Source organism: Rhinolophus hipposideros (genome assembly GCF_964194185.1).
Source record: "Rhinolophus hipposideros genome assembly, chromosome: 1".
Classification (NCBI taxonomy): Eukaryota; Metazoa; Chordata; class Mammalia; order Chiroptera; family Rhinolophidae; genus Rhinolophus; species Rhinolophus hipposideros.
The window spans coordinates 30476355-30503528 of record NC_138047.1 but is presented as its reverse complement, the minus strand read 5'-3'; the positions used below and the strand labels follow the sequence as shown (position 1 = coordinate 30503528).

Genomic DNA, 27174 nt, shown 5'->3' with positions numbered 1-27174 from the left:
TGCCAAGTACTTGTCTCTTACGGTGAATCTGTCTTTCTTGCCAAATTCAACCCATGTACATACATATCATCTACAATTTCCAGTTTCAATTTCTTCAAAGTGCAATGAGAAGCTTAAGGTATCTGAGGGCAAAATCCTTCCAATCATGTACACTTCTCTGGCCTACATGTAATACAAAAGCAAATCCTTTTTAGGAATTCACCTGTGTGGAATCTGACCAAAGCATTCAAAGTTGCTTACACCAAAACAACTCTTTTTTTTCAGTCTCATACTTTGCTGAATTATGTAACACCTAATTAAATTATATTACAAGTACAATTGATATAACTGGTTTTGTATAAAACACAACCAATTCTTGGTAAGCATACAACTCAACCTGTTCAGAGCAGAAATGGTGGCAGGGAATTTGAATAGTGTGGTATACTACAGGTATTTGTTAATATGTTCTGTAGAGGACTTATGATAAATCCAGTGAGTTGTTTGAGAATTTCTATAAAAATCTATAAATATTAGGTTACTTAATATTTACAGGAAGTTAAAAAATAAAAAAAGTTATCAAAAGCAAAGAAAAACATTCTTCAAAATATCAACTCTTGCAAATTCTACCCATATTTTTGTTCAAGAAACCACAGACATCTAAAATATTTCTGGAGTTAAAAGTACAAGTAAATTTCGATATATTGCAATCTAACTCATTCTTAGTTGATCCTTTCACATTACAACCTTGTCTAACATCCCTTGAAATAACTTTCTAAATTTTGAATTAACAACTAAAGTTGGAAACAACTGATCCAAATACAAAACTATGAGCTTACACATCAGTCTTTCGCTAAAAGTGTAGTTCCTTCTTTGCATTACTGATATGAAATCTCTTCATATACTTGATTTCTCCTTTCATTAAACAAACAATACTATAACACCCTTTAGAAAAACTGTACCCAGTCATATTTGTATGACTTTTGGCTAAACTACTACATTATCTCTATCCCAGAACCACCAGTAAACAGGAAGTAAAAATTCATTCATGCTGAGTTGCAAGTAACCTTTGTAGAGACTGGTGTGAACCACATGCGTTTTATTCTTACATACAATATAACTTTAGTATCAATCTTGAGATTCAAGAAAAGGAGTTTGATCAGTAAACTGAAATTGAAGAACCAGAAACTTTAAAACCAAACCTCTCTACAGAAATTGCCAAAGAAGTCCTTTAAATTAATTTTAACAGTCATTCCTTCAAGTTGAATTTTATTTTTGGAGAGAAACTGGGCAAGTTATTCCACAAAGAACCTGTAGCCTCTGAAATTTCAGACAACATACATGTATTCTTCAGTGCTCCATGATTTTGCTTTGTTTTGACTGTGACAGGTAAAAAGATATACAAGTATACTATGGAAAATTCCTAATCATTACATTGAGTGCTTATATGAAAATTAATATAAATTACAAAATCTATTACATTTTATAACATGTATGCTATACTCAAAAGCGTAAGATAGTCTTTAGTTTTTTTTCTTGTTTTTTTTTTTTTTTTTTTTAGAAAAGGAGCCATATTAAACTAATGGGCATAACACATTGCATTTAATTAAACACCAAGTCCAACCACATAAGCTGTGGTAGAGAAAACAACTAAGTGATTCAAGGCTAAAAGCTAAAGTAAATTTTTAATAACTTAAATAATGCACGTTAATATATTCATATTTTTCACTTATGCATATTTGCATTGTTGAACAAAAAACTAAGTGTTGAAAGATTTCCAGATTTTAACTGAAATTAAGAGTCATTAACTCCTCAGTGGCCTCACCTCTACTTCATCCACCCAAATGAGTGAATAGTATAAAAAGAAACTTCTAATACCAGTACATTGTAGATATCTATCTATCTATCTATCTATCTATCTATCTATCTAATCTATCTATATATTTCTTTTTAAACTTAAAAGTTCCTTCTCCTTTCTTTTACATAATTGATGTTCTTAAAACAAAGTTTGATTTCTCACAAATACTACCCTATTTTTAAAACTGACAAGAACTAGTGTTAGGGAGAATACAAAGAAATAGGAACACTTATCTGCCCTGAGGAGCTTAAATTGAGAAATTTTTAAAGGTAACTTGGCATTATCTATCAAAATTTTAAATGCACATAGAAATTTATGTAAGAAGCTATCAACAAAGGTATAATGTAATACATAAATGGATATTACATAATTTTTAATAACTAAAAATTAAAGTCATTCTAAATGTTTATCAATAGGGACTGATTTAATTATTGCATCAACACAATGGAGTGTATTTTAAATGAGGCAGGAAAATGTTTATGATGTATTAAATGAAAAAGCACAGTTAGGGCAGTAAACCTCATTCGTAATATTTAATTCTATAAATAAAAATGTATATGTGCACATTAAAACTATAAGAATATATATCAAACATGCATAAGGTTTACATAAACTCTCTTCTTTGTATTTATTAAATATTAACTATATGAGCACTTATTGCTTCCTGAAAATAAATTTTTAACCAAAAATGTAAAAATTTAAAGAATTTTTTCCATCTTCTTTTTTGTTGTTGTTGTTGTAGTTGTGTTTTTTTTTCCATCTTCTTTTAATATTTGCTAGTCACTAGCAAAACTGATTTTTCTCCTAACATATATCATTTGCTCAAACTTTAAAAGGCATTAAATTTAACTGCAGGCATTAAAAGGCATTATTAAATTTAACATATAATCATGATTATATTCAAAGATGTGACTCTTTTATATTTCACTCAAATATTTGCTATCTTTAAAACAAAAGAACGGGGCATATTTTAAGAACAAAATTTACATAATTTCTATGGTGATAGGTAAAACTCAGCATTTTATTTTTCATTTGCATATTCTACAGGTTATAGCAATAACATGTTTTCAATAAGTATAACACTTCATCAACACATTATCTAAAGATCACCAAACTTAATTTTATTAATGGCTGTATCTTGATTTAGAGCATAAATATTTCTCCATCTAAACTTGAAGCAAAAATTTTAATACTAAAAAAATTTAGACCAACTATATATTTACATGTATTAACATTTTTAATACTTAAACTTTATTTTCAAAATAAAGATTTATGCTTACTAGAATTGATACTTGTAAAAATAATTCTACTTTCCTACAATACTTCTTAAGGGACTGAAAATGAAACCTTTTTACTTTACCAAGTTGTTGGTGGTGGTGTTTGTCATAATTACTATGACAGAAATTGATTCCATCTTCCTCATCTACAGTTTTCTCCGATGAAAGCAAACTAAGACATCTCATCTTCAGTAATCTTGGAGAACTTTCCTGAAAACCATCTCTAGTATCCCAAACCACATCTCCAGAAAGAATGGGAGGAACAACTCTCTTTAAAAAATCCATTTTAAGGTTCTACATTACTAGACCTACAAGCACACAGAAAGGTGCCTGTACCAATTTCCTTGATGAGAAGATAAGGTGCACTATTTATGTCAAAGAGCAAAGAAACGTCATGTGAGTTGAGGTGGTGCTAAACACCAGTAGGTCAAGTGCCAGCTGTTCCGAAGCTGATTTTTAGAACATTTGCTGTTCATACTGATAACAAACCAAACAGCTATCGACAATGAAATGGCACTTTACTTGTACATCTACAATGGGTGTTAACAGCAATATTGAGACCATAAAATGTTTAGCATTCATCTAGTGTAACATTTAGACTTTGAAAACTTACACTGTGATAATGTTAAGACAAATTTAATTTGGTCTGAGGTGTGTCATCCTTTTAAATAAACTTACAACTGAAGTGAGAAACGGTAACTTGCAGTCAAAAGATAATTCTTAATTCTAAAAATTCACTAATGGACCTCAGGAACATCAAGTTTCATGGGACACGAAAGAAAAATTTAAAACTTTACATTGTATGATGAACATTCCAATGTGTCCAGTATCCAATGAATGCAATCAAGTGTAATTATCAATAGCAGCAACTGAATCCTTGGCATAAATTACAAGAAAAAAGTGATAATTTAAAATAATTTGGATCTAAAAATATAAAGTATAAATATTTAATTCACTAAACCCAGTAATCAACCTTACACAATTTGTTTCCAAATAACTGGGAATTATACTAAATATTTTAAAATAGCAAAAGTAGCTGATCCTACTGCCATAATGTAATCCAGAAGCATGACAAAATATCCCAGTGGAAGATGCCTACATAAGACTTTGAAAACTGAAATTAATATCTTTTTTTTCCCCTTCTTTTGCCTGCCCTCTGGTGGGGATATCAACTGAGCAAGAAGGAAATGAAAAACCAAAAAGAACAGATAAGGCGTTAACTCCCTAAGCAATCAAATTTATAACTTTGAGGACATATATTTGATAATAATTTAAACATCTGATTTCACTTAGTGAAACAGAAGCACAACCTCATTCTTCTAAGACTCAACATGAAGAAAATGATTTATATATTTTAAAAGATAAAGCATAAAATTGTCTATGTAGATATCAGGAAAAACTGTTCTAATGTAAAAACAAATTTCTGGTTCTGAATTACTGCATTTTTAATCCTCATTTTTCTGCCACATTGATTTTATAAAGTCAACTATTTTTTATTTCATTATTTAAAAGACATTAATTGAAGGTCCTCTACATGTAACACGTTTATATAGTATTAAGGCTCGGGGAAAATTTAGAGGATTTATTAATGCAAATCCTGTCTCAAGGAATCCTACGGTGAAAGGCGGGAAAGAAACGAGGAAGTCAAGTACAGGACTAATATTTCTTTCCTTAAAGCAGAAATGTACTGACTAGGAAAATAGCTTAACTTTTTAAAAACATGCTTCTAAGAAGTAGATTCTCTCTCTAAACCCTTGAACATGAAAAGCTATAAATTCACATCAGAGCAGCCTATTCCCCATACACAGAAGAAACAACCGCTTAGAACCATAATCCATATGCCTCAACAGCCTAGAAATTATCACTGTGTCTTCCAGGCTTTGTTGGGTTTTTTTTTTCCTCTTTGTAGATATGATCTCCTGTTCTTTAAAACTTGTTTTTAGTTTTCCTCAGATTCCTTTGAGGGTCTTCCTTATCTGTGGAGCCCAGCAACATAATGGTACACAGCACATGCTGCTTGTACAGGGCAAGTGACCTTCGTGTCCCTTCGTGATGTACAAGCTACCACCTGTGTCACTATCAACCCCACCGTTCTGACTGTACTTTCAACTGGGGAAATGAAGTGCAAGGATGTTATTAGGTATATTGAAGAGACCACAAGATTTTTCTCAGATTTCCTTCAGTCAATACATATTTGCTGAGTAACTACGATACTGGCCCATGAACGATTCACAGGCATTGAAGATCTGGCTCTATGCGCAGAAGCTTACTATTTATGAAGGGAAAGAAACTCTCCCAACTACCAGATTCCCTGAAGGGTTGGCTAAGGCTTTGCTGAGCCTGCATTGCCGTTCAATTTCCTCTGCCCAACCTGCTTCTACACCACCTCTCTTATTAGACGGTGATCCCCAAAACACACCCTGGCAGCAGATTCCTTTTCAGCATCAGCTTCCAGAGGCCCCACCCTGAGAATACAGCACGGAGAAAGCATGGCGTTCCTGTGACACAACTGTATGCGTTACTAGTTGAATCTCCGAAGAGGAAATGCCATAAAGCCTGTTTGCATGATGATATTTCTATGATCTTTGGTTGGTTGTCACAACTTTGAACTCCTGGTATAATAGTTTCAAAATTAAGAAATTATAATAGAAGCTAGTGGCTCAATAAAAGATTCAAAAACCTTTATAGACCTCACAGTCACTATGTAACCTTTAAAATATTTGTTATAATCTTACCATAGAACTCAAGACAGTAATTTCTTGGTGGTAACTTGGATCATCTAATCCTGACTGTGGGACTCTTGAGCAGTTTTGTGAATTAAGCATTTAGGAGTTAATCATCCAAGATTCAAATAAATGGCTTCGTCTCTGAAGAAAAACAAAATACAAAATTCACATGTTAGATATGTTTATAATAAGCACATGTGTGTGCTACTCATATCCATCATTCTTCTGAATATTACATAGCAGTATCACCTACTGCTGCAGTTATCCTCTTTCTATAATGTTGCATTACATTTCTCCTGAATTTTTATTATGAAAATTTCAAAATAATGCAAAATTGAGAGTAGTGTATGAATCCACCATTATTAACTCAGAGCAAATCATGTTTCATTTATGTATCTACCTACTCCCAACTCCTATCTGACCACTCTGGATTATTCTGAAGCAAATTCCTGACCTTATACCTTATACTTCATTTGTAGATAATTCTGTATGCATCTAAGACAAAGATTTGCTTTTTAAACATAAGCCAATATCATTATAATGTCTACTATAAATTAATAAATTCTTTATAACATCAACTACCAATCAGTGCTCAAATTTCCCCAACTATATCATGTGTTTTTTAGACAGTTTGTTCTAAATACAGATCTAAACAAAATCCATACAGGCAATTGTTACTAAGTCTTTTAAATCCTTTCTAATCTACAAGTTTCCCCTTCCTTTCTTTTCTTTGCTTTGACAAGTAATGCTTTTATTAGCCAATGATTGAATCAACACATCAATAACTTAATTATTCAATAATACATTGAATACATTTTATGTTATTTACTAAAATAAACAGATTTGAAAAATCGTTCATATGGCCACTAGGCCTAATACTTATCCCACCTACAGATAATGTTTGGATACATATTTTTCAAAGTCCAATTACAATATCTGTGAGAGGGTCATGGATTGTGAACCACAGTACCATATCTGTAACAATTTGATGGTTACTAAGAATGAAACCAATGACCACAGGGAGTTATCCTTTGACCATACATAAGGTCTCACACATGTAATTGTGCACATCCCATTCTTGTATTACCATTAAAGATGTTGGAATTTTTCAACAGCTAAATAGGCCACATTTTAAATCTAGCATTGAACTCAAATTAACTTCCTTTTAAATCATAACCGGTGTCTTAATTTTTTTGCTACTTAATGAATGGAATCCTCAATCCAACAGAAAGAACTGACTACTCTCTAAAATATTAATTTTGTACTTAAACTTCTTAATTTGAAATTCCTTTAGCCAAGTTTGAAAATATGATCTTCCATTTACTCACAGGGACAATCAACTAAATCGTGACTAAAATCAAATCTTTGAAAACAAAGAACTGGTATATATGAATAAAATACTAATTCATATGTACTTGTTTTTAATAACATTCAGACTTACTGGAATTTTTATTGGCACACCATATATTTCTGAATCTACTAACAACATATCAAGAATTCTGTCATAATTCTGGATACTTTATTTTTGTTGTTGGTTCAAGGACTCATTTCTCCCTCAAAGGAAATAAAGCTTATGTGACAAATAGCTATTATTTTTCTGTCGAGTACGGTCATGCACTGGTCTATACGTAATGAAATTTAAACTACTTTTCACTTTATCTTTAGGAAAAATTAGAAAACCAGTTACTACTGGTGTACGAAGCAGTATTAGGATACTGCAACATGTTCATCTAGGATTGACTTGTACTGCGATGTCTAGGTCTTTTGTTTTGCTTCACTTTTGAATAAACTTCTGTTCAGATATAGCAAAAACTAATGCCATGTTTTTTATGTGTTTTCTCTTCTTGTAACCACACAGTCAGAGCACTGTATCATTTTAAGACTTCCTAATGTTTGTCTAGAATTTTCAATACCTCTTTAGTAGAAGATGCACAATCTTTCTATTTTCAACTTCCATTTTCGATAAAATAAGTATGTCTTTGGTTATCCTAGAAAAAATTTGTTTTACACTTCTCTGACTTTCTTTATAGGTTACAATCATTTTTAGCAGGGATGGTTTTTGTCTTGGTTTGGGGGTCGGGGGTTGCATGTTAACAGCTTTTCATCTCGTCTCTATATATTATTTAACATGGAACCCACTTTTATTTTCATTCCACTTGATTAATTTAGAGAATATTCTATCTACAGGAAGAATCATTTTTATTACTAATTTTATACTACTACTTTTGAGATGGTCACAGTAGAGAGGTTAGGTAAATGTGGTCATGGTATATACATAATCAATGCTGTTGCTTCTTATTTAAGAAAAATAAAGTCATATGATCAAGAGTGGTGTGAGGTCAGTTGGTACTTGACGACAATGAAGTCTGTAAATAGCCAAATAGCACAAGCTTGGAGGGGACAAGGCTTTAAACTTGAAATAAGAATAATGATCTAGAAGCTTCCAAGTGCAATAAAGAAAGACAACAGTGGCCCAGCAATGGCACTTGGGAAGATCTCAGGTCAAATGAGGTCCTCCAAGGACAGCTTTGCTTCACTTCCGTCCAGAAAGTAAAAGAGAAAGTTGAACGGATGATCAGATAAAACATTAACCTCATTTCCTTTCTGAAGAGAATTGTTAGAAAAATAAAAGAACAGAAATGCTACAAATTTAATGTATCTTCATTATAATAAGATACTTGATGCATATGGCTCTGAAAATACACTGATACAGAAAATAATAATCTCAAGCAAATAAAGCAAAATGAATCTTGGTGATGTTCATATTTGAAAAGGAGAACAAGGAAAGTACGGTACCTGGCACAAGGTAGATTTGAGTTCAACAAAAAGAATAACAACTTAATTATTGCATAATTAATGAAAACACTTTCATAAAGAAATGAAGTCCCTGCTCACTGAGTTTTTAGGCAAAAATTGTTGGAAATGCTACAGAAAGGGTAAGCCCCCCTGAGGAAAAGATTAGGTTAAATTACTTCAAAGATCCCAACTAAGATCCCAACTATAAATCAATCTAAAGATCAAAACTCTAAATTTAATTTACAATGTATTTTATACTTATACTTGAACCCTAAAATGTGTGGTGACCTAGAAATTCATATTTCAACTAAAGAAAGAAACCACATGACAAGATATGGAATTTATGGGGGCAAGTTCCTGTCCTATTAAAATTATTCTGGTTATCTTGCAAGGTCTCTTAAAATGATGCAAGAGGACAAAATGATGGATGCAATGGTTTCAAATAAATTTAGAACAATCATAGCTTCTATTCATAATTGCAAAATAATTATGGGAAACAAAATGTAGTAATTTTTGTAATCTGCCATATATTATATAAAATATAAAAAATTTGCTCACAAATAATAAACTACAGGTAGCACACAATTATTTGAATATCTTTTCTGTCTGACTGGTAAAAGTCATTAATCTGTAGAACTTATAGTCATCCCTTTAATTAAAAACAAAATTGATGACTCAAAAAAATCAGTGCTGGTTCTATCACACTTCAATTTTTAGAAATTCACTTTTTCTCTTATTTTACAAAATGTTACAGTTTTACAATTTTTAAAATAGACTTGCATTTTAACTTTCTCTCTGTTGTTCTTTTTCACCTTCTCCCAAATTTCAATTTTACAGACTACAGAAACTCATTATGCCGGCTAATGTAATCACAGATTATACTATATCACCTGCTGAAAATGCTGTATAATGGTACTGGGCTAGAATAACTGGGCTTCACTACAAAAACCTAAATTTCTTGCTGATAAAGCAATGTTCTCTGATGGTAAATTTGTCAACATTTTGTTGACTTCACATTTTTTTAGCACAATAACAGTTACTGTCGTACTATGTGATCTAATGAAAACTGGCAAAATTTTTCATGAACAAATTTAAGCGGAAGTTTTCCATAAAGATTTCATTCATTGAATCAAATGAAAACAGCGTCAGAGTACATTTTCAAATATACTGATGAACAACTATGTAGGGTTTAAAATAATTTTCCTATTACATTTTCATGATGACACAGAAAAAATAAAGGAATTCAACCACAAATTTGTCATACAAATGTTCTACCTGTTCATATAAACTTAAACACCAAGAGAAAAATTTTGGACAAATGTAGCAGCTGACCTGTAAGACATCAATCTCACTTAATCTGGAATGTACTCCCATTGCTAACTTCTAAAAATTCATTACTATTAACTATGCCACACACAGATTTATAGATTTAAAATCGAACATTCAACAAATATATATTTTGAGCAGAACTATGTGCTAGGAAACAGGGACAGGGGAGTGAACAAAGCAGACAGAAATCCCTACCCTTGGGGAGCCTGCACCCTGTTCTAGAAGAAGCTTGAGCTTCTTGACATTCCTTTAAAATTTTGAAAAAAAGCGCTAGAGGCTTCTTCTTCCAAATGTACATACACCTAATTTTGCAAGGTTTGAACCTTTCTAATCCAACTATTAATTATGGATTAAGAGCCCATCAAGTCCTCCTTCTGTTTATTTTCCATCTCTACCGTTTATAATAGCTTCATAGTTTTACTACTCATCGTAAAAAGTAGTATTTTTTCCATTAAAATACGTATGGCCTTCAAATTTCAATAAAGTGTTTTCTACTTATTCCATGTGTACCTCTCACAAATTTCTTAACTGTCAGATTACCCTTTATCAATCTTGGTCTTCCCAGAAAACCTGATCCTAACCTCTTCGATAGCTTCATAGGGAAATTTTCTGATTTTATTAATTATTCTCTGGATCCCCTTAATTTAAAATCCTCCTCTCCCTGCCCAAATCTTCAGTTAAAAAGTCTTTGTAGAAGTCGCCTAAAGACCTTCTGGGGGAAAAAAATATGCTCAAGCGAAACCACAATAAAACCTAATCTTAACAGAAAGGTTTAACAGAACACTTAACAGAAACCGTCGATTAATTAACCAAAAATTTTCTGTTCTGGCTTGTTACAAAATGAGAGTTACCCTTTGAAAAAATATTTTTTTTAAATGAAACATTAAAACACTTTCTAGGGCCATCCCAGTCTCTAATCAATGTGTTACACCTTTTATGTTCATTGCAGCATTATTTACAATAGCCAAAATATGGAACCAACCTAAGTGTCCATCCATAGATGAATGGATAAAGATGATGTGGTACATATATACAATGAAACATTACTCAGGCATAAAAAAAAAGAATGAAATCTTGCCATTTGCAACAATATGAACGGACCTACAGGGTATTATGCTAAGTGAAATAAGTCAGACAGAGAAAGACAAATACCATATGATTTCACTTACACATGGAATTAAAAAAATAATAATAATAAATGGAAAAAAAAAACAGAAATAACCTAAAAGATACAGAGAATATTTTGATGGTTGCCCAATGGGAGGAAGGCTGGGGTGATGGGTGAACCGGCGAAGGGATTAAGATGTACAAATTGGTAGTTACAAAACAGTCATGGAATGTACAATATCGCATAGGGAATGTAGTAAATAATATTGTAATAACTATGTATAGTGTCAGATGGGCACAAGATTTATCAGGGTGATCACTTTGTAAGTTATATAAATGTCTAATCACTATGTACACTTGAAACTAACATAACACTGTATGTCAACTATAATTGAAATTTTTTAAATATGTGTGATACCTTTTATATCTGTAACTTTTAAATTATGCAATGGAAATTGCGCTACCTAATTATGACCCTGAGGTTACAAAACCAAACATCAAAGAAAATTCATGCATATGTGATATGTATACTTTGTATGTTTTCATAAAACAATTTGCAATAAAAAGATTCTGAGCTAATTCAAATTTTGAGTTAATTAGAAAAATGAAGAAGTAGCTGCTCAAGGTCACTGAGGAAGTAAAGCCACAATTTAATCTTCAAAGTATGTATCTCCTCTCTTTTTCTCTGTATCCAGCAAGCTTTTAGAAAAGCTTGATTTTTATAAGAGCAACTATAAAAGCACAAATTCCCATTGATGTTTAGATGACCTATTTCTCCTGAATTTAGAGCCCCAAAACAACTTCTCTAAATTTAAGGAGGAATGATCGTTTGTCACCTGCCATCTCACAACTTGTATCAAGTCTTTAAAATGTTTATGTTCTTTGACCCAATAATCCCACTACTATGAGCTTTTTCTAGGGAGATAACCAGGAATGCACACACTGATTTATTTACAAAGATGTTCATTGTACCATTATTTCTATGAGCACAACACTGCAGGGGAGGCACAGAACAAAAACAAAGGACCAGTTTTTAAAAAATCACAGTATGTTCAGAAGATGAAATGTTATCCATCAATGAAGAAATATTTTTACTAATATGTCACAATATTCACCATATATTTTAGGAAGTAGAAAAACAAAATAATATTTGTAGTATCTCAGAGGTAAAACTACATTTAGAAGCAAAGAATAAACTTAAAAGGAGAGACTCAAATTGTCGAAGTATTCAATCTCTCTATGCCTCCATTTCCTCATCTACAAAATAAGGATTACAAAACCTCTCGGGATTATTATGAGAATTAAGCATAAAAGATGAAATGAAGCATGTTTAAATAGTGTTTGACAAGTAGTAAGTGCTCCATAAATGTTTAGTATTATTAACTTACGTCACATACCCTGATAGACAAATTTGCAACACTTCCAAGAAAAAAAAGAACCAAAAAATAAACAGCATTCATAATTCAAAACCTAGAGATAGCCACAATTACTCATGTTAATATCTGGGTTAATTTCTTTCAGGTATTTTAAAATGCATTAAATGTTCTATAAAATTGGTATGTTATATCATTTCTAGTGGTTACAAAATACTACAATGTTTTTATAAGGATATTGTATTTGCTCATTCTACCATTATTGAACATCAGGTTCAATGCTTCACTGCTATAAATATGGCAGTGAGTATCTTGATTGACAGTCTTTGTACACAGCTCTCATTTTCTCCCCTAAAGAAAAAGTCTAGAAACAGAATTTCTATCTCAAATGGTATAAAATACACTTGGCTTTACTCCCCTACTGATCTGCATGGAATACTAGGTGTTCAAAAATGCCAGTTTCGGGGTGGCCGGATGGCTCCGTTGGTTAGAGCGTGAGCTCTCAACAATACGGTTGCCGGTTCAATTCCCCCATGGGATGGAGGGCTACACCTCCTCCAACTAAAGGTTGAATACGGCGACTAGACTTGGAGCTGAGCTGCGCCCTCCACAACTATTCTGAAGGACAACTACTTGGATCTGATGGGGCCTGGAGAAACACACTGTTCCCCACGATTCCCCAATAAAAACAAAACAAAAAGGCAGTTTGCTCCCTTTTCTCCACAGTCACTTAAAAGTTATTGACTTTTTCATTGTAACTTTTTTTTTTTTGGTACAAGTGCTTATCAGGTATTTCTCCTTTTCCATTAGTTCCATGTAAAGGATCTCACTTTTCTTTTATATCATTCACATCCCCAAAACAATTCCAGTATTCATAACATCAGTACAGTCCTCAAAACAGTTCTTAAGATTCTACTTTATGTGTCTAGAAATGGAAGTCCTTGTCTTTCAGAAATATATCCTGAAATATGTACAGATGATATTTTATGACAGAGGAATTACACCAAAATAATTGTGAATTGGGGAAAGGGAGAGGAAAAGGTAACAATGAGCTGATAAATGCTGAAGCTAAAGAATGGGCACATGAAGATTCACTCCACTATTCTGTTTAAATACTTTTTAAACTATCTTTGGTGGAGGAAATTGGGTTGTTTTAATCTTTAAAAGAAGATGTAATTATTAAAATAGATAAAACAGTCACGTTTTAGCTTCTACCATAGGTCTTACAGAACAATAATTCAATGATTATGTTTAAAAAAAAATAAGACCAAACTATGTAAGCCAAATTCAAAAGCGAAGTAAACAACTACAGCATTTAGAATCTCTCAATTACACTTGCCAGTAATTCCCACAGATAAAAACAACATACTACAATGCCTTTTTCCAAACCATGGCTTCAGCATACCATGCTGAGTCTCCAAAACAATATTAGTATTTATATTGTGTACTACAAGAATACAATTATGCCTCTGTATGGGCCCACATGAATATTTGATAAGTAGTTTTATTATGTACTAGTATTAAATAATCCAAATTCTCTTGGTGCTTAAATCACATCTTGGTACCAAGTTAGGCACATCGTAAACAATACTTACAGATTAACAGTTAGATCCATCAAAGTGTTTATTTGTACCCCGAGGCATGCAAGCAAGACCAGTGAAATGAAAAAACTACCTTGCTGTGCATCTTTTATTAAGATGGATTGTGGGAAATATACACCTTGTATATTTTTCCCTGTGTAGAAAACACGTCACCTTGGAGTCAGGGCATGATAACAAGAGAGCTTAGCAAAAAGAGTAAGTAACATTATGTAGAGATAAGGTGATCAATGGCTGCTCCCCAGGTTGAAAACAAGGGTGAAATGGGCACATTAGAGACATGTTTTCCAAACAATTCACTGCAGTTAAAAAAACAAAAAACAGAAACATTTTATATAAATGTACTTATGATACATTTTATATAACAACCCACTATATATATATATATATATATGCAGCCACGTGACTGATTGGAAATTATCTGCAATACACTTTGACAATCTCCAAACTACTTTTTTTTCAACAAAGTTTTATGTTCCACTCAGTACCCACTAAGATAATTTCTTGACTTCACAACTTTAATTCCCTGGACTGAAAAATTGGCCTGGAGAAAAAAAACAAGTTTGCATCTCCTCCTGCTTACCAATCAAAGAATATGGAAGAGGGTACCTGAAAGCTACACTTTCATGCCACCTAATCATCGACCTGCTTGAATGCGCTCTCCCCTGCACTGAAAATGACAGTATTACACACCTGGGAGCATGGGAAGCGGGGCACAGGAGGCACTGAAGTGGGTAGGAATCAAAGGACCGCTGCTTAGACACACACACACACACACACACACACACACACACACACACACACCCTAAGAGAAGATAATGTCTTACATTTCTTCCTGTTCTAAAATTCTGTGTTGCTGCTCTAGGATTTATGAGTCCCTGAAGGGTAAGAAAATATGTAATGACATCTCCCACAGTACCTAGCAAACTGGCTTTCATAAAAATACTAAAGCACTAAAGTTTAAGCTGAATTAATACTATGCAAACTAAGCACAAATATAAAGGTTTGTCATTTACATGTTTTCCATACACTAGTAAATGAAAAAACAATGCTATTGTATATTATTTAAAAACTCATAAGCATAAAAATGTTAAAATATATATAGTGTATATATATGTATGTGCATGTGTAATATATATATATATATATATCACAGAACAAATACAATTCTTATTAATTTGTCTGTAAAAGGTATAAAAACAATTCACTGTAAAATTAATCGAAAACTCAACCAAATTAAACTGCTAATTTAGTTTCGATACCTTTTTTTCTCTGCCTGCTTAATGATATTATTATCAATGAGAAAGGAAATAAGCAAAACATAGGCCCAGTATAAAAGAAAAATAACCGTGAAGGACTGGACAATATGAAACTTTCATAACTCAACCATGATTTATAGTACTCTAAAGTCCACCAGTTCTTGGCTCAAAAGACCTCCTGTGCTTTTATCTTAGAAAGAACAGTTTTCCCCCCAAAGAAAAATCTTTTAATGACATAAACGTTTTTTCCTATTTATATTAACGTCAATATAAGACCCAGTCTTATTTTTCTGTAAGACCAGGTCATGTAATATAACAAATATAATGTAATAAATATAATACCGAGTCTTATATTGATTTTTGCTCCAAAAGACGCGTTAGAGCTGATTGTCCGGCTAGGTCTTATTTTCAGAGAAACGGTAAAAGACTTCCAATTTTAAGCCACAATAAAACCGTTTATAAATAAGGACAATAAGATCAATCCTTATACCTTCATATAAAATTATAAAATGCCATATCATGCATTAAAATACACCTTTCTCATGACAATCTGAAAAGTATAACAACTCTCACTTTCTTTCCATAAGTTTTACCTAAAAATTTCCATTACTTTGAGGTTTTGAATACAATTATTTGAGGGGAAAAAAATCTAGATTTTACCAAAATCCGTATAATTTCTGATTTTTTAAATGAGGAAAATGTTTACAAATGTTTTGGTTACTTAAAAGAATATTGTATTTTAATGATCCAATTCCAAATTTCCAGTTCTGGTTAACATTTCTCACCTTTCCTTGGATTTCTAAATTTTAATTCCTACTAACTAAAATTAAACATACCTTTAAAAAGTTTCATGGAGAAGGGCGTCAACTGTTCTTTGAAAGAAATAAAAGAAATAGGGAATTGCATTGGCAGAGGAAAGAAATAAGAATGGGAATGATGGAGTGGTACAGGAGACAGGATGGGATTGGCCTCTCCAGGGGCTTTTCATTAAAGAATTGTTAGAGATAATGTCAGATGCCACTGGGGGCAGTTACTGTTGAGGAGTTTCTACAAACCACAGGGAGACGTGCAGTAACACTGACTGAAAGTCAACCCTGAGCTCCCATAATCTGCACTAAAATGACACTTACACAGACACAACTGCCACCATCCAAGTGCTTACAGACCGGCTGGAAGAGACATGTATGATGTCACGTTTTAGGTGCTCTGGGAAAAGTTATGTTCAAGCTACAATGAGGAAAAAGGAGGACAGTCACAAATTTAAGTGGAGGAGGGGACAGGAAAGATTTCACCGAGGAAGTGGTACCCAGTGCCTCTGTTGCCAGAAGAGAAACTGGGGCAACAAACTACAACGTTTTGCCTCTCTTTGTGGAGCTGGATAGCTGTTGATAGAAGTGTTTAAGTAATATATTAAGGTTTAATAAACACAACTATTTCACAGTAGTCCTCCGAGCCATAACTTCCCAATGTGACAGGATCCAAAGTTGGGTGCCATCACATACCCTCTTAGTTACACAACAGTGCCTGGCTTTATCCCCAAAATGGTTATCTTAGGATTGCCTCCTCCCCATGTTTACAAAAGAAAAGTATTGTGTCGGCTAAGTTTTACATTGATTGAGAGTTCCTCTCACTGTAGAAATTTATAAAGGCTAAGAAGCAATTTATTCAAACCAACACCCTCTGTACAGGAAATAACACATTTTGTAGTAACAAAACAACATTCCAAATCAGTTTGGTCACTATAGATGGCCATATAGAACATGCCACAAAGCTTAATCCTTCACATTCCAGGACATACAGTGACTCTAAAAGGATTTACACACAAAAATCAAAAGCCCCACCCCATCCCACTAACAGGCTTTATTCTTCACAGTGGCTAAGTCAGTCTAAAAGAATTACAAATATAGGAGGGTTCACTGTACCCTAAAAATGATGCCCTAGAAAGCCAAATTAATTAAGTACCCAATAATAATAACAATAACAACCATTAATCAATGAAGATCTACTACACGTGAGAAGCTAGGATAGCTGCTTCACATACATTAACTTCATTTTAACCCAAACAAACCCATCATTTCTGTAAATGTTCAATGTTGCAGCTGTGGAAACTGACAAAGCCAGTAAATGAGCTGAGAAATACTGCACATCTGGATTCTTTTATATTTTAAAAGAATAAGCTGTTATATGGAGGTTTATGAGATAAAGTTCTCTAATTAAAATGCAACTATCATTTCAATATGCTTTTTTATTGAGTCTGAACCTCAGAACAAAAGCTAGAGACCTGTCAAACAGGATAATTAAACATAACTAACACAATTTATCTCAAATATTTCAAGAAGAATAAATCTGCTTTACTAAAGGTAAAAAAAAAAAAAAAAAAAAAAAAAAAAACAGGTAGGGAAAGACGCAATCATATTATGGCCAACAAAGCACAGAGATGCTAATGAGTATTTTAAAACTAAACTCGATCATCTTCCATTACTGTCTTACTATTAATTTAAAAGTCTAAGAACAACTATATAAAGGAAAATGACATTTCCCCTGTTCAGTCAAAATTCTTAAAACATACTCAAACCTAAAATATTTCCCAAAGATGGATGCTCAATTTAAACACAGTGAAAACTCAATCAGCTGCAAAATTCTGTCAGCAGTTTCTAACATTATAGGGAAAAACCTGACAAAGTATCCACAAGTTACCAATTGCCATAACTATGGTTTAAAATGAAACTTCCCTCCATTCCACTTAAATCATCCCTTTTCTCCAGGATCCCTGCAGGCCTCTTTTCCTTTATTCCTGCTCTATGTGGACAGACTATTTGGTCCCTGGCTTAGTTTAGTGGAGCTCAGGGTCACTGGAATAATCCCTTTTGAATGTTGTCTCTGGATCAACTTCACAATTTAAGTTATGCTCCTCTTCTTGTTAAGAATTTTAATAGACATTCAAATCATAAGGCTAGACGTAAATGCTAACTGTAAGATTTATCAGAATAAAGCAAAAAGGAAAAAACAAACTAAGCTTTCTAGAAACCTAACACCAGGTACAGTATAATAAATAAAAACTGATAAAATTCTACTACCTTCACCGAGTCCAACTGCACATCAAGCAGGTAGTGAACAATGAATAAGACATAACGTTAGGTTATGACCTTAAGGAATCAGCAGTGTGGTGTGACTCATCCTGCTCTAGGATCATCTGTCCTAAACTGTCCTAAAAGGAAAGTGTTGTTGCAAGTTCCAATATGGACAAATGGAGTTATTTCCAAACAACACATGCTGATCATTTAATACATCAGGCTTCTGAATTAATGCTGTGATTATACTTGAAGGTGTAATATACTCATGTAGGATTTGAAATGGAAGAGGAAATAAGATGTGGAAAGTGCAAAGTGAGGAATTGAGTCATTTCTGCCACATCATCAGTTTTTTTTCACCCGCACTGCTAGTTACATAAATCCTATATGGAAAGCAATATTTCACTTATGACAATTTTCTCTTTTAAGACTTTCATAAACCTGTCAAACCATGAGCCACATGAACCATTTTTTGTTTTACAGATTCTCAGTTTTAAAAGTAAAAACTTTCATCACTCCAAACTAAACGCATTTTGATTGAAGATCACAGTACCAAATGATTATTTGATTATTACTTGTAAGCACGTGCCCTGGTTAATGTTTCAAAGGAATTTAAAAAAAAAATCATATCCCAGAAACTAAACTTAATGTCCTAATTTACTCTGAAGCAAACTCATGTAAAATTTCCTTTAAGATAGTTTTACCTTGAAATAATACAAGCAAAATATTTCTCATTAGTTAATATTGCTAAAACAACAAAAATCTGAAATGTGATTTTGGGAAATTTATTTTTATAAATAGGTTTAAAAGGTTTAATCCCTACTGGATTTCCAATAACAAAAATAAATCCCATTCAGTTTGAAACCAAAATTATTATAATCTGCCAACCCTTTTATTGCATCAATATGTGTTAGAAGACAAAAAGTCATTTAATCCAAGAGAAGATCCAAAGAGACTAAAAGTTAGATTAATATCTGAATAGTCAAATGTAAAACAAATCTGAACAAACCCATTCCCATCATAATTTCAGAGAAATGACCTCATAGAGAAGACAGCATAATGCATGTAGTACAGTTACACCACACTAAACTATATTAACTTAGGCAGAGTGATTTAGCCTCATTTATAAGAAGAAAGGGAGAGAAGGAGGGAAGAATAAGAGACAGAAAAACCTGTTAATAAAAAAAAAGATGGAGTACATAGCATCATTTTGCAAATTTGCAGGCAGTAAATTATAGTACCCTTCTTTACACACACATGCACACAAAAAACATGTCTGACCCCAACATACAAACAAAATCTTATATGAGAATCAAGTGTATTAATCTTTGTCAACATGCAGACTACTACAAAATAGTAGACTAAACTCCAACACGTAGACTAACCTAGCAAGATACCTGGTAACAAATTAGCCAAGTGGACAATTAGTCCACAAGACACCTCAGGTAAAAGCAGAAGTACACTTACATATTCATGATTTTATTGGCCATTCTCCACCACCATAAAAATTGAATATTTAATGCTCTAAATATTCCATTACCCATCTGGAAGTCATAACAACTTTAGACTATTGCCATACAAACATATTTTTGTCAAACTACTATTGTAGAGTATTAAGTATTATTTGAGGTTCATTGAACTGCAGACTGTTTCAAAAAGCAAGTAAGACTTCCTTATCTCTAAATGAGGTCACCCCCTAAAGGTTCAATACAAGATATCTGTAAAATTAAACTTGAGACTTGTCTCTCTTAGAAGAGATTTCAATGTATGATCCACCACATGGAATGATCCCTAACTGCATACAATTCAACAAATATTTATTGTATTCTTATTAGTTACAATAATAAAAAATACACGATTCTTTGTACTCCAAATAAATAGATGAGTATTTCTAACACGACAGACTGTGATCAATCTTAGAACTGACATATCTATAAAGGAAAATAGAGTATGTAGGTTAAAAATCAACCTGGTCGAGGGGATTTAAGAAGAATTAGAGGAATAGTTAGGATTTGAGTGGAGCCTTTAGGAAAAAACAAAAGAGGGGAGGTAGGATTCTGGAGGCAAAGACGTCATGACAGAGATGAAAATGAGCTAAAGAAGGAGAAAAGAATCAAGTCTGTTTGCCTAAGTGATAGTAGTCTCAGAAAAGCAGACCATGAAGCTTAAAGAAAATGATAAGGCCTTCAATTGCAGGTAGGCTTTCAGTTTTCCACAATAAGGGAGTGTATTTATTAGTCAGGGTTCAGAGACTGCAGAGAAATGGAACTAATAGGACATATATAGATACATTAGGGGAGACTTATTATGGGAATTGGCAAACACAATTATGGAGGCTGAGAAGTCCCACGATATGCCATCTGCGAGCTGGAAAACCACAAAAGCCGGTGCTGTAATTCAGTACGAGTCAAAGGCCTGAGAAGCAAGGGAGCCAGTGGTGTGGCTCTCAGTCCGAGGCCACAGCGGGTGGAGAGAGGTACTGCTGTTGTTAAGTCCAAAGAAGCAAAACTAGGAGCTCAAATGTCTGAGGACAGGAGAAGATGGAGGTCCTGGCTCACGGAGACGGAGAGAGCAAATTCGTGCTTCTTCTGTTTTTTTGTTCTATTTCCATCCTCAAGGATTGGATGATGTCCACCCACAGTGATAAGGGCGGATCTTCTTAGTCTGCTAGTAATTCAAATGCTAATCTCTTCTACAAAAACCCTCACCAGGAAATAATGTTTTACCAGTTCTCTGGACAACCTGTAGCCCAGTCAAGTTGACACATAAAAGTAACCATCACAGGGAGAACCCCTGAGTTTTTGAGAAAGGAAGTGATATGAACAGACCTGTGATTACTAAAAGTTATCTTTGGAAGCAGATTAGATTGGGAACAGAGCCTAAAACAGAGTGGGACCAATTTGTAAAAACTTATCGGCATTAAGACCGAACTTTCCTAACTAGGGCGGTGGATATAAAAATGTGGGAAGAATGAACAAAGCACTGAAGTAGAACTGAAAACATTTCACAACTGAACCAATGGAGCACCATCACTTTTCACAATTATAGCCTCCTAACCAGGCTCCTAAGCAACGTCCACACGCAGCCCCGCCAATGCTTCACCCCCACCACTGCCCAACGCTTCGTTTTACAAAGTAAATCAAATCACATCTCAAGGCCCTCCACCTTTTCTCCCTACATGCCAGCAAAACTGGCCTTTTCATTTCCTAGCAGTTCAACTTCTTTCCTGCCTCAGGATCCTTCCACACTGTTTCCTATATCGGGAAACTGGCAGCCTGGCTTTTTCTTTTACCAGGTAAACCCTAACAGGCCTTCAAATGTCAGTTTAAATGTCACTGTCTCTCTCCAATCTAACCTTGTGTCCCAACCCTTAAACTCTCTCTTGAAATACCTAGCACACATGGAGACATGGGTTTGTGTATATTTGATTGATACCTATTTCCCCATCAGACCATTCCCAGAGAGCTAGGATTAAGACTATTTGTTACCTAGTGCCCAGCCCAGCACCTGGCACCTGGGAGGAGCTCAGCAAACACTTCCTTAATTAGTCATAAATAAGCCACAAAAGATCACTTCAAGTTCCCAGCTGGGAAAATGATAAAAGGAACATAGTAACATCAGGTTTGCGTATAAAGCCAAATTGTATCTGGGGCATGCTGAGTTGGAAGAAATAGTGGCATAGGTCTGAGATGTGTATGTGGAGTCATCAAATATGTAATGATCACTGAGCCAGAAGAGTAAATGGAACATTATTGGAAAAGGACGAGAAGCAAAATAAAGCAAGTAAAGGCAGATTCGAGAATACTTCTATTTAACTGGCAGGAAAAGAAAACAAATAGACAAAATGTTGATATTCCTAATATGTACAGAGCTCATAAAATAGAAAATACCAACTCTAGAGAAAATGGGGCCAAAGAAATGGAGTTAACAGAAAAAGAAATGCAAATGCTTCTACCATATAAAAAAGATATTCAGCTCAATGTGTACCTCAAGGTAAACATAGTATGTTATCTAAAAAAAATTCACTGTTGATTTTAATGGCTCTGAAATGTCTATAAAGAAGAAATTTTAAAAGCTAAAAAATATTCAATCTCACTCATAATGAGAAATGAAAATTAACAGTACAATGAACTTCTACTTGGCAAAAAACCCCAAAGTTTGACATGTTCTGCTGATGAGGTTATAGACACCCTCGTACTTTGCTGATGGGAACACAAAGAGGTAACATTCCTTTGAGGATAAATGTGGCAATATCTAGCAAAACTGCATAGTCATTTACCCTTTGACCCTGCAATTCCACATCTAGGAATCTGTCCCAAATACACAATGGCAAAATATAAAAAGATATCTATATGCACAAGACTAGGCATTGCGTACTATTTACAAAAAAAAAAATTAGAAACAACCTAAATGCCCATCAATTGGGAACTGGTTAAATAAACTACGTAGCTATAAAAAAGAATGAGTAATTTACTACTAAGGAGTGATCTCCAGGATTATCAAGTAAAAAGCAAGGTATGTTGTATGATATCATTTATTTAAGAAAGGAGGAATATGAATAAATAGCATGCTTACCTTAAAAAAAATTCCAGAATGAAAGAATAAAGTGAAATTTTTAAAACACGGTTACTTAGAAGGGGAAGGAAAGAAATGGATAGAGAAAACATAGAAGTTAGACTCCTCTGACTAAACCTTGTTTGTGGATTTGACTTTGAAATCATGAAACTATTATACATGATTATAAAACAGAATTACATTTTAGAACAGTATTAAATATCAAAAATAAAATAAATGAACTTGAATGTATATGCAGTTGGTAGCATAATTAATTGTACTGAAAACAATTAGCAAGACTTGTTTAACCAGTACGGAGGGCAGCCTCTGAGAGGGGTCCAATGATCCCCACCTCCTGGTATTTTCACATGCTTAGGTAATTACCTTCTCTTAAGTATGGATTAGACTTAGAGACTTGCTTCTAAGAATAGAATGCAGAACACCAATGTTCATAGCATTGTTATTCACAATAGCCAAACGGAGGAAACAAATGTCCATCAATGGATGAATGGATATATCCATTCAATGGATTATTATTCGGCCTTAAAAAGAACTGAAATTCTGACATACCATAACATGGATGAACCTTGAAGACATTATGCTAAGTGAAATAAGCCAGTCACAAAAGGACAAATACTGTATGATTCCACTTATGAAGCACCTACAGTAATCAAATTCAGAGAAAGTATAATGGTGGTTGCCAGGCTCTGGGAGAAGAGGTGAATGGTGGGTTATTGCTTAATGGTATAGTTTTGGTTTAGAAAAATGAAAACAGTTCTGGAGCTGGATGGTGGTGATGATTGCGCACCAGTGTGAATGCACTTAATGCCAACAAACTACATATTTAAAAATGGTTACAATGGTGAATTTAATGTTATGTATTTTTCACCACAACAGTGTTTTTAAAGGAATGAAGCATATGTTGTGGGTTGTCACTCTAAGAATAGGTTATGAAAAGGCCACGGCTTTTGTCTTGGACACCCTTTCTCCTTTGCTCCAAACTAACAACCAGCTGCTGTGCTGTTAGCTGCCCAATGGTCTCTGGCCAACAGCCTGAAAGGACCTGAGACCTGCCAATAATCACATAAGTGCTTGAAAGCACCCCAGAAGGATTCTTTGTGCCACCCTCCCACTGAGCCTTGGGATGAATGTGGACTCAGCTGACACTTAGGATGCAACTTTATGAGACCCTGAGCCAGAGGCACCTAGTTAGGCCACAAGCTACAGAAACTGACCCACAGCCACTGTGAAATAATGTTAGCTGTGTTAAGCCACTAAGTTTTGGGGTGATTTTTTACACAGCAATAGATAATTAAGAGTCTCAGGCTCTATCGACTAAGCTAGCCAAGCGCCACTCAGCAATATAGGAATAGAGGAATGTATCCTACATCTGAAAAAAAGAACTGCAAATTCCATTGCTGGATAAACAGATGTGTCCCGGACTTACAATGGTGAGACGTAACGATTTTTCAGTTTTACAATGGTACAAAATCAATACACACTCAGTAGAGCCATATTTCAAATTTTTTAATTTTGATCTTTTCCTAGACTAACAATATACAGTATGATACCCTCTCATAACGCTGGGCAGCGGCAGCGAGCAACAGCTCCCAGTCAGGCACGTGACGTGATCACAGGGGTAAACAATCGATACTGTGCAATGTACTGTGTGTTGCCTGGCAGTGTTTACTTGGATATAGTGTTCCGAGCATGGTTAAGGTAGGCCAGGCTAAGCTATGATGTTCGGTAGGTTAGGTGTATTAAAGGCATTTTCAACTTGCTATGGGTTTATCAGGACGTAACCCCATCATGAGGAGAGGAGAAACTGTATACACAAGAGAAAACAGTGCACAGGTCCACCAAAGACATGTACAAGAGTGTTCATAGCAACTTTATTCATAATCTCCCCAAACTAGAAGTATCCCAAATATCCATCAACTGGAGAATGGATAAAAAATTGTGGTATTCCACACAATGGAATACTAGAAGGCAATGGAAAAAAAAAAAAACACACCAAAGTACTATTGAATGCAACATGGGTAAACCTCACAGACATAATACTGAAAAACTTTAATGTGGTATTGCTATTCTGAGACTGTTGTGTGTAATAACAGGGTACTATAAATGAGTAATCATGCAATGTTCAAATTGTATTATTCCTGGTATCATTGAGAATAAAATTCTCAGCTGAGAGAAAGATACAAATGAAAATTTAAAAAGAGTAAGTTAAAATCTTGCAGTGATGAAACCTAAATTAGATGTATCACTATGAATGCACATGGTTCTCTATCTGAAAATTTTTTTCCTAGTTCTGATGACTGAAAAGGCCTAGAAACAGTGATCAATGAGAAGCCCTAGAGCTCAGGCTGTAGTCTTGAAATTCCATTCCCAGTAAAGGAACCAGGGCTCCTTAAAGAGATTGCTGATACCAGGTGGGGGGAGGAAATGTATGTGATGAGCCTGGACGCCTTGTCATACTATTAGGTTGGTGCAAAAGTAATTGCGGTTTCAAAGGTTAAAAATTACTGCAAAAACAGCAATTACTTTCGCACCAACCTTGATAAAGAAGCTATCAAAAACTAGTAATAGCATCATGTTAAAATAACTCAGTAATCAACCTGAAAAGGCTCCCACTAGCCAAAGATTAAATAATTTAAGCAGCAATAAGGATAATGACCATAAATAATTATTTTAAAAGTCCAGTATGTTTAAATTTAAGAGTTCACAAAAAAAAATCCAGCGGAGAAGGGAAGACCGTACGTAATTGGTCACCATTGGAAAACACTAATATAACCAACACATTTTTTAAAATTGGCAAGCCAAGGGAAACTACCAAGGTTTCATCCAACCTTCCCCCCTATACAGTCACGCACTGCTTAATGACAGAGATACATTCAGAGAGACGCATTGTTAGGTGATTTTGTTGCTGTGTGACCATCAGAGTGCGCTTAGATATATCTAAATGGTACCGCCCACTGCACCCCTAGGCTGTATGGTGCAGCCTATTGCTCCCAGGCTACCAGTCTGTACAGCATGTTACTGTACAAAACATGACATTAAATCAAGAACAAGAGAAAATGATGCAACCAAGAGATGTGCTAAACATAAGATGTGTGAAGCTGCTGCTGGCATATGAGCATATTGTTTTACAGCACACTTTTTTCATAAGTAGAAAGAGTACACTCTAAAATAATGATAAAAAGTATAGTATAGTAAATCATAAACCAGCAACATAGTCATTTATTATCTTTATCAAATATTACTGTATTTCGCTGTGTATATGTGCTCCCATGTATAATGTGCACCCATATTTTTGGCCCAAACTTTCAGTGGGAAAAAATCTTTCATTTTGTTATTCAAATTTTTGTTTACAAGTAGGTACTTGTTTTTGTACTATAAAGGAATTTTAGCATTTATTTTGAATCATAACATATTATGGTTCACGAAATTTTATGTAACAAATCATTACAAAACAAGAACAGATACAAGGTATAAGAAATGTTATGGGGGCGGCCGGATGGCTCAGTTGGTTAGAGCGCGGTCTCTGAACAACAAGGTTGCTGGTTCAATTCCCACATGGGACGGTGGGCTGTGACCCTGCAACTAAAGATTGAAAATGGCGACTGGACTTAGAGCTGAGCTGCGCCCTCCACAGCTAGATTGAAGGACAACAACTTGGAGTTGACGGGCCCTGGAGAAACACACTGTTGCCCAATATTCCCTAATAAAAATTTAAAAAAAAAAAAAAAAAAAAAAAAGAAATGTTATGTACTGATAACGAATTTACGGTATCTATGCCTCAGAGAAGGCCAAGAACTCTTTGTCCTTGCAAGTTTGTCTAAGTTCAACAAAACCAATGATCACATTCAAGGGTATTATTTTGCATATGGATGTCGTTATTGATTTCTAGGGTTACACTTTTAACCCTTAAGCATAACTAAAAGAATTAAAAGCATTTATATAGATATGGAATTAGTACTACCCATGTATAATGTGCATTCTTCTTTTTCCCTCACAAATTTGGGCCAAAAAGTACACATTATTATACACGGCAAAATACGGTATGCACTTATATAATCTTACGTGCTTACTTTTATACGACTGGCAGCACGGGCTTATTTACACCAGCATCACCACAAACACGTCATTGTACTAGGATGTTATGACAGCTATATCGTCACTAGGCGATAGGAAGTTTTCAGCTCCATTATAATCTTATAGGACCACTGTCGTTCGTACACGGGGTCCCT

General features: G+C 34.2%; 1 protein-coding gene across 4 annotated transcripts in view; it reads right to left on the bottom strand.

The window, feature by feature from the left end:
- The window catches only part of FRYL (FRY like transcription coactivator), a 241985-nt gene that overhangs the window by 177369 nt on the left and 37442 nt on the right, over positions 1-27174 (bottom strand). For 2 of the 4 annotated variants that reach the window (XM_081049753.1, XM_081049752.1), the window contains one exon: positions 5847-5978. The exons of the other annotated variants lie outside the window; for them this stretch is intronic. The gene's annotated coding sequence lies outside the window, so the exon portion shown is untranslated. The remainder of the gene's footprint in view (positions 1-5846; positions 5979-27174) is intronic. 4 annotated transcript variants of the gene reach the window in all.